At 43.7% G+C, this 12,326-nt stretch overlaps 1 pseudogene across 1 annotated transcript in view; it reads left to right on the plus strand.

Annotated features, from left to right (window-relative positions):
* Positions 1-7,219: 7,219 nt before the first annotated feature.
* The window catches only part of LOC147106660 (anoctamin-9-like), a 244,948-nt pseudogene continuing 239,841 nt past the window's right edge, over positions 7,220-12,326 (plus strand). Inside the window, exons 1-2 of the transcript XR_015081081.1 lie at positions 7,220-7,235; positions 8,171-8,469. The product of XR_015081081.1 is annotated as an anoctamin-9-like (transcript). The remainder of the gene's footprint in view (positions 7,236-8,170; positions 8,470-12,326) is intronic.

The following is a 12,326-nucleotide window of genomic DNA, read 5'->3' on the forward strand; positions in this document are numbered from 1 at the left end:
CTGGTTCTCCCTTATCTATTTTACCAGTTACATCCTCAAAAAATTCCAGTAGATTAGTCAAGCACGATTTACCTTTTCTAAATCCATGTTGACTTTGTCCGATCCTGTCACTGTTTTCCAAGTGCTCTGCTATTACATCTTTTATAATGGACTCTAGCATTTTCCCCACTACCGATGTCAGGCTTACCGGTCTATAATTCCCTGTTTTCTCTCTACCACCTTTTTTGAATAGTGGGGTAACATTAGCTACCCTCCAATCCATGGGAACTGTTCCAGAGTCTATAGAATTTTGGAAGATGACCAGCAATGCATCTACTATTTCTAGGTCCACTTCCTTAAATACCCTAGGATGTAGATTATCAGGCCCTGGGGATTTATCGGCCTTCAATCCCGTCAATTTCCCTAACACCATTTCCCTATAAATACTGATTTCATTCAGTTCCTCCCTCTCATTAGACCCTATGTTCCCCGACATCTCTGGGAGGTTATTTGTGTCCTCCTTTGTGAAGACAGAACCAAAATATGTATTTAATTGGTCTGCCATTTCTTTGTTCCCCAGTATAAATTCCCCTGATTCTGACTGCAAGGGACCTACGCTTGACTTCACCAATCTTTTTCTCTTTACATATCTATAGAAGCTTTTACAGTCAGTTTTTATGTTCCCTGCAAGCCTACTCTCATACTCTATTTTCCCCCTCTTAATTAATCCCTTTGTCCTCCTTTGTTGAATCCTAAACTGCTCCCAATCCTCAGGTTTGCTGCTTTTTCTGGCCAATTTATATGTCCTCTCCTTGGATCTTATGCTATCCCCAATTTCCCTTGTTAGCCACGGTTGATTCACATTTTTTGTTTTATTTTTATGCCAAACAGGGATGAACAAATTCTGTAGTTCATCCATGCGATCTTTAAATGTTTGCCATTGCCTATCATCCGTCAACCCTTTGAGTAACATTCCCCAATCAATCCTACCCAACTCGCACCTCATACCATCGTAGTTTCCTTTATTTAAATTCAGGACCCTAGTCTCTGAGTCAAATACTTCACTCTATCTTAATGAAGAATTCTATCATACTATGATTGCTCCGCCCCAAGAGGCCTCGCACAACAAGATTGCTGATTATTCCTTTCTCATCACATAATACCCAGTCTAAGATGGCCTGATCTCTAGTTGGTTCCTCGACATATTGGTCCAGGAAACCATCCCGTCTACACTCCAGGAATTCCTCCTCCACAGTATTGTTACTAATTTGGTTAGCCCAATCTATATGTAGATTAAAGTCACCCATGATAACTGCTGTGCCCTTATTGCACGCGTCTCTAATTTCCCGTTTAATGCCATCCCCAACCTCCGCATCACTGTTTGGGGGTCTGTATACAACTCCCACTAACGTTTTCTGTCCCTGGTATTTCTCAGCTCTACCCATACAGATTCTACATCATCAGATCTAATATCCTTCCTTACAATTGTGTTAATCTCCTCTTTAACCAGCAATGCTACCCCACCTCCTTTTCCTTTTTGCCTGTCTTTCCTGAATATTGAATACCCCTGGATGCTGAGTTCCCAGCCCTGGTCACCCCTGGAGCCATGTTTCCGTAATCCCAATCATATCATATCCGTTTACATCTATTTGCGCAGCTCATTCATCCACCTTATTACGAATGCTCCTCGCATTAAGACACAAAGCCTTCAGGCTTGTTTTTTTAACACTCTTAGACTTTTTAGAATTATTATTTACTGTGGCCATGTTTGATTTAAACCCTTGATTACTCTGACTGCCACTTTTACTTTTCTCCTTTCTGTCTTTTGCTTCTATCCTTGTTTTCCTTTCCTCTGTCTCCCTGCACAAGTTCCCAACACCCTGCCATTTTAGTTTAAACCCTCACCCACAGCACTAGCAAACACTCCCCTTAGGACTTCGGTCCCAGTCCTGCCCAGGTGCAAACCGTCCGTTTTGTACTGGTCCCACTTCCCCCAGAACCGGTTCCAATGTCCCAGGAATTTGAATCCCCCTTGCACCATTCCTCTAGCCACGTATTCATCTGAAATATCCTTCCATTTCTACTTGACTAGCACGTAGCACTGGTAGCAATCCTGAGATTACTACCTTTGAGGTCCTATTTTTTAATTTACCTCCTAACTCCCTATATTCAGCTTTTAGGACCTCATCCCATATTTTACGTATATCGCTGGTACCTATATGCACCACGACAACTGGCTGTTCACTCTCACCTTCCAAAATGCTCTGTAGCCGCTCCGAGACATCCTTGACCCTTGCACCAGGGAGGCAACATATCATCCTGGAGTCTCGTTTGCGTTCGCAGAAACGCCTATCTATTCCCCTTATAATAGAATCCCCTATCACTATAGCTCGCCCACTCTTTTTCCTCCCGTCCTGTGCAGCGGTGCCAGGAAGTTGGCTGCTGCTGCCTTCCTCTGATAAGCCATCTCCCTCACCAATATCCAAAGCGGTATATCTGTTTGAGAGGGGGATGGCCACAGGGGACCCCTGCACTACCTGCCTGCGCCTACTACTAAGAACATAAGAAATAGGAGCAGGAGTAGGCCAATCGGCCCCTCGAGCCTGCTCCGCCATTCAATAAGATCATGGCTGATCTGATCCTAACTGCCAATCCACTATCACAGAATCATCTCCTGCATCTAACAGAATTAGACACACGAAATAGGAGCAGGATCAGGCTACACGGCCCCTGGGCCCGCTCCGCTACCCACAGGGCCATGACCGATCCGAACCTAGACTCATGTCCAAATTCCTGCCCGCTCCCCGTAACCCTTAATTCCCTTTACTTCTAGGAAACTGTCTATTTCTGTTTTAAATTTATGTAATGATGTAGCTTCTACAGCTTTTTGGGGCAGCATATTCCATGGACCTACCACCCTCTGAGTGAAGTAGTTCCTCCTCATCTCAGTTTTGAAAGAGCAGCCCCTTATTCTAAGACTATGCCCCCTAGTTCTAGTTTCACCCATCATCGGGAACATCTTCCCTGCATCCACCCGATCCAACCCCTTCACAATCTTATATGTTTCAATAAGATCGCCTCTCATTCTTCTGAACTCCAATGAGTAGAGTCCCAATCTACTCAACCTCTCCTCATATGTCCATCCCCTCATCCCCGGGATTAACCGAGTGAACCTTCTTTGTACTGACTCGAGAGCAAGTATGTCCTTTCTTAAGTATGGACACCAAAACTGTACGCAGTATTCCAGGTGCGGTCTCACCAATACCTTGTACAACTGAAGCAATACCTCCCTATTTTTATATTCTATCCCCCTAGCAATGAAAGCCAACATTCCATTGGCCTTCTTAATCACTTGCTGCACCTGCATACTAACCTTTTGAGTTTCGTGCACCAGGACCCCCAGATCCCTTTGTACTTCAGTACTTTCCAGTTTCTTGCCATTAAGATAATAACTTGCTCTACGATTTTTCCTGCCAAAGTGCATAACCTCACACTTTCCAGTATTGTATTCCATCTGCCAAATCTCTGCCCACTTACTTAGCTTGTCCATGTCCCCTTGAAGGTTTTTTATGTCCTCCTCACTCACTACTTTCCCCCCCATCTTAGTATCATCTGCAAACTTTGATATGTTACACTCGGTCCCCTCCTCCAAATCGTTAATATAGATTGTAAAGAGTTGGGGACCCAGCACTGACCCCTGTGGAACACCACTAGTTACTGATTGCCAGTCTGAGAATGAACCATTTATCCCAACTCTCTGCCTTCTGTTAGATAGCCAATCCTCTATCCATGCCAGAATATTACCCCCAATCCCGTGATTTTTTATCTTAAGCAATAATCTTTTGTGTGGCACCTTGTCAAATGCCTTTTGGAAGTCTAAATACACTACGTCCACTGGTTCCCCTTTATCCACCCTATATGTTACTTCCTCAAAGAACTCCAGCAAATTTGTCAAACATGACTTCCCCTTCATAAAACCATGCTGACTTTGTCCTATTAAATTATGATTATCCAAATGTCCTGTTACTGTCTCCTTAATAATGGACTCCAAAATTTTACTTACCACAGATGTTAGGCTAACCGGTCTATAGTTTCCAGCCTTCTGTCTACTGCCCTTTTTAAATAAGGGTGTTACATTAGCAGTTTTCCAGTCTGCCGGGACCATTGCCGAGTCCAGGGAGTTTTGGAAAATTATTACCAATGCATCCACAATCCCTACCGCCACTTCCCTCAAGACCCTAGGATGTAAGCCATCAGGTCCAGGTGATTTATCCGCCTTGAGTCCCATTATTTTACCGAGTACCACTTCCTTAGTGATTTTGATCGTGTTTAGCTCCTCCCCCCCTTTAGCCCCCTGTTTGTCCAATGTTGGGATATTCTTAGTATCTTCTACTGTAAAGACTGATATAAAATATTCATTCAGTGTTTGTGCCATCTCCATATTTCCCACCATTAATTTCCCGGTCTCATCCTCTAAGGGACCAACATTTACTTTAGCCACCCTTTTTCTTTTTATATAACTATAAAAACTCTTACTATCTGTTTTTATATTTTTTGCTAATTTACTTTCATAATCTATCTTCCCTTTCTTAATCTTTTTGTTATTTTTTGCTGTCTTTTAAAGTTTTCCCAATCCTCTATCCTCCCACTAGATTTGGCTACCTTATATGCCCTTGTTTTTAGTCGAATACTATCCTTAATTTCTTTACTTAGCCACGGATGGCTGTCTTTTCTTTTACACCCTTTTCTTCTCAGTGGAATATATATTTTTTGGAAGTTGTAAAATAACTCCTTAAATGTACACCACTGATCATGTATCGTCTTACCCTTTAATCTATTTTCCCAATCCACTCTACTCAATTCCGCTCTCATACCTTCATAACTCAATTCCGCTCTCATACCTTCATACTCTGCCTGGTGGTCACCCATTCTCTTCCTGCTTGTGCATTCTTTACCTGCGGTGTGACCAACTCCCTAAACGTGCTATCCACGACATCCTCAGCATCACGAATGCTCCAGTATGCATCCATTCGCAGCTCCAGCGCCGCAATGCGGTCTGCCAGTAGCTGCAGCTGGATACACTTCCTCCACACATGGTCGTCAGGGACACAGGAAGTGTCCCTGATTTCCCACATAGTGCAGGAGGAGCATACCACGGCACTGAGCTGTCCTGCCATGACTTACCCTTTAATTAATTCAAATTAAATCAAATCAAATCAATCCCACCAATTACACTACAATTAAATGATATACTCAAGGGCCCTTGTTTAACAGCAGTCCCCGCTACACAGCAGAGACCCTAGAAACTATAAACCACAAAATTTAAGTTTGGAAAAAACGAGAGAGAAATACTCACCAACCAATCACTTACCTGTTTTCTGGTGACGTCACACTTCCATTACTTTTTACTTCTCTCTCACGCTCTCGGAGTTCTGAGATTGGTAAGCCTACCTGCGCCTCGGGCTCGCCTTTTATTGCCGCCGCTCCTCCCAGGTCCGCACTGCCGCTGCTGTGGGGCCTACCTGCGCCTCGGGCTGTCCTTTTATCACCGCCGCTGCTCCTCCTAGGTCCGCACTTCTCAGCATCTGTGCCACTTGTGGAGGCCTGGGGAATAGCTGTTTAGAACTGAACTGAGCTTTGGTTAGCAGTGAGGTCCCTGAAAGTGTGCATTATGGTTGTCTCAAGTCTTTTGTCAAACAAGGATAAGCCTACCTCAATTGCTGCTTGGATCTGATGTCCCTAAGCAGCTAATACATCAGTGGGAGCTTAAAAAATGGTCCCAATGCATCAACAGTCTGCATCAAAGAGATTATCATTGTCGCTGGCACTTGCTCAGTGGAAACCTACTGCGCAAGCAGCTATTGTTCTATGACCTCTCTCAAGCTTACGTTGCCCGAGTAAGCTGCTTGAATGAATCACGGCATCTTTCAATGAGCTGGTTAAGGATTCAGCAACTGTTTGCCTTTCATCATTTATTGCATCAATCTCCATTGAGGTTAACTGCAGAGAAACAGTAGGGCAACTTGGCATTTTCAATTTCAATTTTTTATTTGTCACATAACCAAATACAACAAGTGAAATCCAGTCAGTGAAATGCTTTTTTCTTAACGAGCCGAGCGCACCAAGCAGCAAAGGACACTTAGCTGCCTGGTACGCACGGAGCCCGCAAGGACGGCAGCCATCTTCATCGGCGCCATCACAATAGGGTCCGCTCTCACCTCGCTCCGCCTTTCCCGCACTCCTGCCCGACAATCTTCAGCCGCCGTGGTACTGACATAGAAACATAGAAGATAGGAGCAGGAGTAGGCCATTCGGCCCTTTGAGCCTGCTCCGCCATTCAACGAGATCATGGCTGATCATCCAAACCCTAGCACCTGGTCGCTACACCGACAGCCATCCCACCCAAGCTCTATCCCCGTAACCCCGCGTATTTAATCCCCCCTAACACTAAGGGCCAATTTTTTTATCATGGCCAATCAACCTAACCCGCACATCTTTGGACTGTGGGAGGAAACCGGAGCACCCGGAGAAAACCCACGCAAACACGGGGAGAATGTGCAAACTCCACACAGTCACCCGAGGCCGGATTTGAACCCGGGTCCCTGGCGCTGTGAGGAAATAGTGCTAACCACTATGCCACCGTGCTGGGGCCCGGGGCCTGCTTTTTTAATGAAACTCTGCGCTTCTTATCATACCTTATTAGTTGTGCCCTTTCCTCGGTACTTGGTAAGTCATCTGCCTGCAATTCCTGTACTACAGTACTTCAACTCACCAGGAGGTCTGTGCTTGCCCTGGGTACTTGGGATGGTGTTTACAAAAAGTCCTGTGGTAACTTCTGTGCAGCTTGAGGGGCTTACCGGCCCCTACTCTGTGGTGAAAGCACATGTGAATTCATTCAGTATTTCAGCATTGATATGTATTTTACTACAATTACTAGACAGGCTTACACGCGCAAGTCATGCACATATTTTTAAAATGTACATTTCTGGGCTCGTTTTTATTGTGAAATTTTAACTTTTAGTCCCTTAAGCTATCCTCTCCATCTCCAATGGGGTCTGTCGTTCTCCAACTGAGGATGTCTGTAACCACATCGGATTCCTTCAAGTATGTTTAAAATGTGTATTTTTAAATTTTAACTTTTTGTTCCTAGCCCATTCAGCTCTGCCTCCGATGATGCCTGCTCACAGACCTCCCCCAATACCATACTTTGGCCAATGGCTCTGGATTGCAAACGTCCGCGATGATTGCCAACTGGGGTAGTTGTTACTTTGATTGCAGATGAAAACGTGGGTTGGGCCTATGCGGTGAGCAGGGGCAGATACGAGGAAATGTCGCTCGAGGACAAACCTACCTCGACCACCAAACTGTATTGTGGGGTTTCCGAGGAGGGAATTTGACTATTATTCTGTGGAGAAGTCAATACGAACCGAGTTCTGTTCCTAAATATTCCGATTCCAGCGCTTTCTCCCGAGTCCTGACCCCGTCCGCCAGTCCCTATCTCTCCTCTTACCCCCCAGGGGGCCCCCCACCCGGCCAGAGGGGCTGCACCGGGCCGCGCATGCGCGCGAAAACCCGCCATTTGTCAGAGGAGCGAACGCAGATGGGACGTGAGTGGATGTGTGAGGAAAGCAAGGCCTGGCACCGAGGGGGTAGATCAGGGTCACACACTGAGGGGGAGAATAGGGTCACACACTGAGGGGGAGATCAGTGTCACACACTGAGGGGGAGATCAGGGTCACACACTGAGGGGGAGAAGAAAGGGGGTGAGCAGAGCCACACAGTGAGTGGGAGAACAGAGCAACAAAGTGAGGGCGAGAATAGAGCCACACCGTGAGTTGGTGAGCAGAGCCACAGTGAGGGCAAGAATAGAGCCACACCGTGCGGGGGAGAGCAGAGCCACACAGCGAGGGGTAGAATAATGCCACACAGTGAGGGGGCGAGCAGAGCCACAAAGTGAAGGGGAGAACAGAGCCACACAGTGAGGGGGAGAATAGAGCCACGCAGTGAGGGGGCGAGTAGAGCCACACAGCGAGGGGGAGAACAGCCACACACTGAGAGGGATCAGCACTGAGGGGAGCCCTGACTTGAGGGGAGAGAAGAGCCAAACGCTGAAAGGAGGGCACAGCCCAATGCTGAGGGGGAGTGGAGCTAAGCATTGTGAGGATATAAGCGGCAGCCAGCTGAGGGGAAGCTGAACTGGCACTTGAGGGTGAGCAGACCCTGCCACCAAGGGAAGATTAGATGATAGAAACGGATGAAAGAGCAGAGCCTATGACTGAAGGGCCAGTAGAGCCTCGCACTGAGGAGGGACCTGAACATGTTACTCAGGAGAGACCAGATACCAGCACCGTGCCAAGTGTTCAAATGAAAATCAAGTCCCGAATCAAGAAGGGATCATTGTCAGTTGTCAAAAAAATGCATAGGCTAAACAGGATAACAAACCTAACGATGCAGCCAATTATTAAGTGGGAAAGCAAAAATTATACTACGGTATATGAACTAGTTTTGTCAATTTATCACATTTTTTATATATTTATGTGGGTCTTTCAGTTATATTTTGAATTCAAATCGAAGCAAAAGGACTCAGTCGCTGCACAGGAAAGCAGAGTCAACCTGTTTACCTAATCCATACAGACCAAAAGATCCAGGTGTGATCCCTGTGAGGATAAGGAGAAGACTGTGGGAAGGACAGCCAGACCAAAGGACTATGAAGCAAGAGACTGTCCAAGGGGAGGAAGTGCAAAGTAGAAAGGTTGTAGTTAGAGGCGATTCTATAATTAGGTGGATAGATAATATTGTTTGCAGTCAGGATTGAGAGTTCCAAAGGGTGTGTTGCCAGGGTAAGGGTCACCACAAAATGGCTGGAAAAGAATCTGGAATAGGAGGGGGAAGATCCAGTTATTGTGCTCCATGCCAGATACAAAGACATAGGGAAGAGGTCCTACTAAGGGAGTGTCAGGAGTTGGGAGCAAAATTGAAAAGTTGAACATTGGGATTATTACCCGAGCCACATGCAAATTGGCAGAGGGAGAAACAGATTAGGAAAGTCAACATGTGGCTAAAGGAGTGGTGTGGGAAGGAGAGGTTCCATTTCATGGGACACTGGCACCAGTATTGGGACAGCAAGGAGGTGTACGGTTGGGATGGGCTGCACCTGAACTGGGCTGGGACCAAGGTCCTAGCGGAAAGGACAGCTAGGGCTGTAAATAAGACTTTAAACTAATAACATGGGGGAACGAACTGCTAGAAATTACAGAAACCTAACAATAAAAGAATCAAGAAAAGATAGTAAAGGACAAAATAAAGGAAGGAATAAGGATAACATGAATGGCCAGAGATCGGATGAAGTCATAGACCATAAAGGTAAAATAACTGCTGAAAACAAAGAGAGAGAGGAATACTAAATTAAAACAATTTAAATTGTTGGTACAGCAATGTACAGCAAAACAAAATGGATGAACTGGAGGCAATAATTTGTAGAGAGGATCTAGATATAGTAGGGATGACTGAAACATGGCTACATAGAGAACAGGATTGGCAACTAAATATTGCAGGATATAACATTTCAGAAGGAAGGAGGGGAGGTGGAGTAGCTGTACTAATTAAAAATAATATGACAATAAATAAGGATTAACTAGCAGTAAGAGATACAGAATTCATATGGATTAAGTTAAAAGATAAGAAGGGATCCATCACCCTAATAGGGGTATACTATAGACCACCAAATAGTGGAAGGGAATTGGAGGAAGAAATATGTAGGCAAATCTACGAGGTGAGTAGTAGGCATAGAATAATGATCATGGGAGATTTCACCTACTCCCAAAATAAACTGGCAGGAAGAAGTAGCGAAAGGAGGAAAGGGAATTGAGTTTTTACAGTGTATACAGGATGCCTTTCTCACTCAGTATGTAAGAAGTCCAACAAGAAAAAAAAATCAATGCTGGATCTTGCAGTGGGTAATGAACCAGAACGGAGAGCATCTTAGTAATAGTGATCACAACATAGTAAGGTTCAGGATTAGGATCAAGAGTGAAATAAGTAGGACAAAGACTAAGGTAATAGATTGGAAAGGAGCAAATTATAAGGAAATGAGGGCAGAACTAAATAAGATAAACTGGGAGAAAATCTTGAATAACGAGACAAAAAAGTGGAAAATCTTTAAACGGGTAATAGAATTCAAGAGAAATATATTCCACTAAAAGCCAAAAACAGGCAAACAAATTATGGGGCACCGTGGATGAATAAAGAACTAAAAGGAAAATTGAATCTAAAGAAAAAACATATAAGAAGTACTTAGATACTAAAGGAGAGGACACAAGGGAATACAAAGAGCTTAGGAGAGAAGTTTTAAAAAAGCCATCAGGGAGGTACAGAAAAATTCAATAATCAAATTATCAAGGAATATAAAAAGAAATTGTATAAAGTGTTATATATACACATAAATAACAAAAGGAAAATTAAAGTTGGGACAAAGCCACTAAAAGGACGAGTAAGATAAACACACAGGTAATGACAGATAAATGGCAGAAGCATTGAATAACTACTTTGCCCCAGTTTTTTCTAAAGAGAACAAAATAGACACTTCACTGGAGGATGAGCTTAAAAAGAATATTACTACACATGGGATAGAAAGGGAGAAAATAAATGAAAAACTAGGAAACTGAAACATGATAAAAACCCAGGTCCAGATGGTATGTACTCATGCATACTCAATGAAACTAGGGAGGCGATAGCAGAGGCACTATATATACATATATATAAAGGTTTCATAGAAGAGGAGATCGTGCCAGAGGATTGGTGAACAGCTAATGTTGTTCCTATATACAAAAAGGGAGATAGAACAAAACCTGGGAACTATAGACCAGTCAGCTTAACGCCAGTGATAGGAAAGATACTTGAATCTATAATAAAAGAAGTGATAGAAGAGCATCTAGAGACAGAAAATAGAATAAAAAATTATCAGCATGGATTCCGAAAGGCTAAGTCATGCTTAACTAACCTGATAGAATTCTTTGAAGAGGTAACAGAAAGAGTAGACAAGGGTAATGTAGTAGATGTCATATACTTGGATTTTCAAAAGGCCTTCAATAAGGTACTACACAGTCGGCTGACGACAAAGGTTAGGGCAAAGTCCAAAGATGTGCGGGTTAGGTTGATTGGCCATGATAAAAAAATTGGCCCTTAGTGTTAGGGGGGATTAAATACGTGGGGTTACGGGGATAGGGCTTGGGTGGGATGGCTGTCGGTGTAGGGACCGGGTGCTAGGGTTTGGATGATCAGCCATGATCTCGTTGAATGGCGGAGCAGGCTCGAAGGGCCGAATGGCCTACTCCTGCTCCTATCTTCTATGTTTCTATGTTTCTATATGGAGCCAGGGAACAAATAGCTGAATGGATAGCAAATTGGCTAAAAAATAGAAAGCAGAAAGTAGGTGGTAAAGGATAGTTATTCAGATTGGAGGAAGGTAGAAATTGGTGTTCCACAAGGAAAGGTGCTGGGACCATTGTTATTCATAATTTACATTAATGATTTGGACCTGGGAACAAGTAACTCAATATCAAAATTTGTAGATGATACCAAACTGGGGGGGGGTATAGCGAACACTGAGGAAGAATGCAATGTAATACAAGAAGACATTAGAAAACTTCCAGACTGGGCAGTTAAGTGGCAAATGAACACTATTATAGATAAATGTGAGGTGATACATTTTGGTAGGAAAAGTAAAAACATCACCTATGCCTTAGAAAATAAGAAATTGAATGGGGTAGAAAAGCAAAGGGATCTAAGGATATTTGTGAACAAATCATTAAAAGCTGCATTGCAGGTCAGCAAAACAATTATTTCTAGGAATATAGAATTCAAAAGTAATGAAGTTATGCTAAACTTGTATAGGACCCTGGTCAGACTGCACTTAAAGTACGGTGCACAGTTCTGGTCTCCATTCAATGAAAAGGACAAAGAAGCACTGTAGAAAGTGCAAAACAGATTAACAAAGATGGTACTACAACTGAGAGATTATAGCTATCGGGAAAGATTGAACAGGTTGGGGCTTTTTTCTTTAAAAAAGAGAAGATTTAGAGGTGACCTGATAGAGGTCTTTAAAATTATGAATGGGTTGGACAAGGTAGATGTGGAGAGAATATTGCCATAAATACAAGATAGTTACCAATAAATCCAAGAGGGAAATAAGGAGAAATTTCTTTACTCAGAGTGGTCAGAAAGGAACTCGTCATCAAAGGAAGTTTTTTTAATTCATTCACGGGATATGGGCGTCGCTGGCAAGGCCAGTATTTATTGCCCGTCCCTAATTGCCTTTGAGAAGGTGGTGGTGTGTCGCCTTCTTGAAC

This window comes from Somniosus microcephalus, chromosome 15, assembly GCF_052327205.1.
Source record: "Somniosus microcephalus isolate GS21.2 chromosome 15, FLI_Smic_1.0, whole genome shotgun sequence".
NCBI lineage: Eukaryota > Metazoa > Chordata > Chondrichthyes > Squaliformes > Somniosidae > Somniosus > Somniosus microcephalus.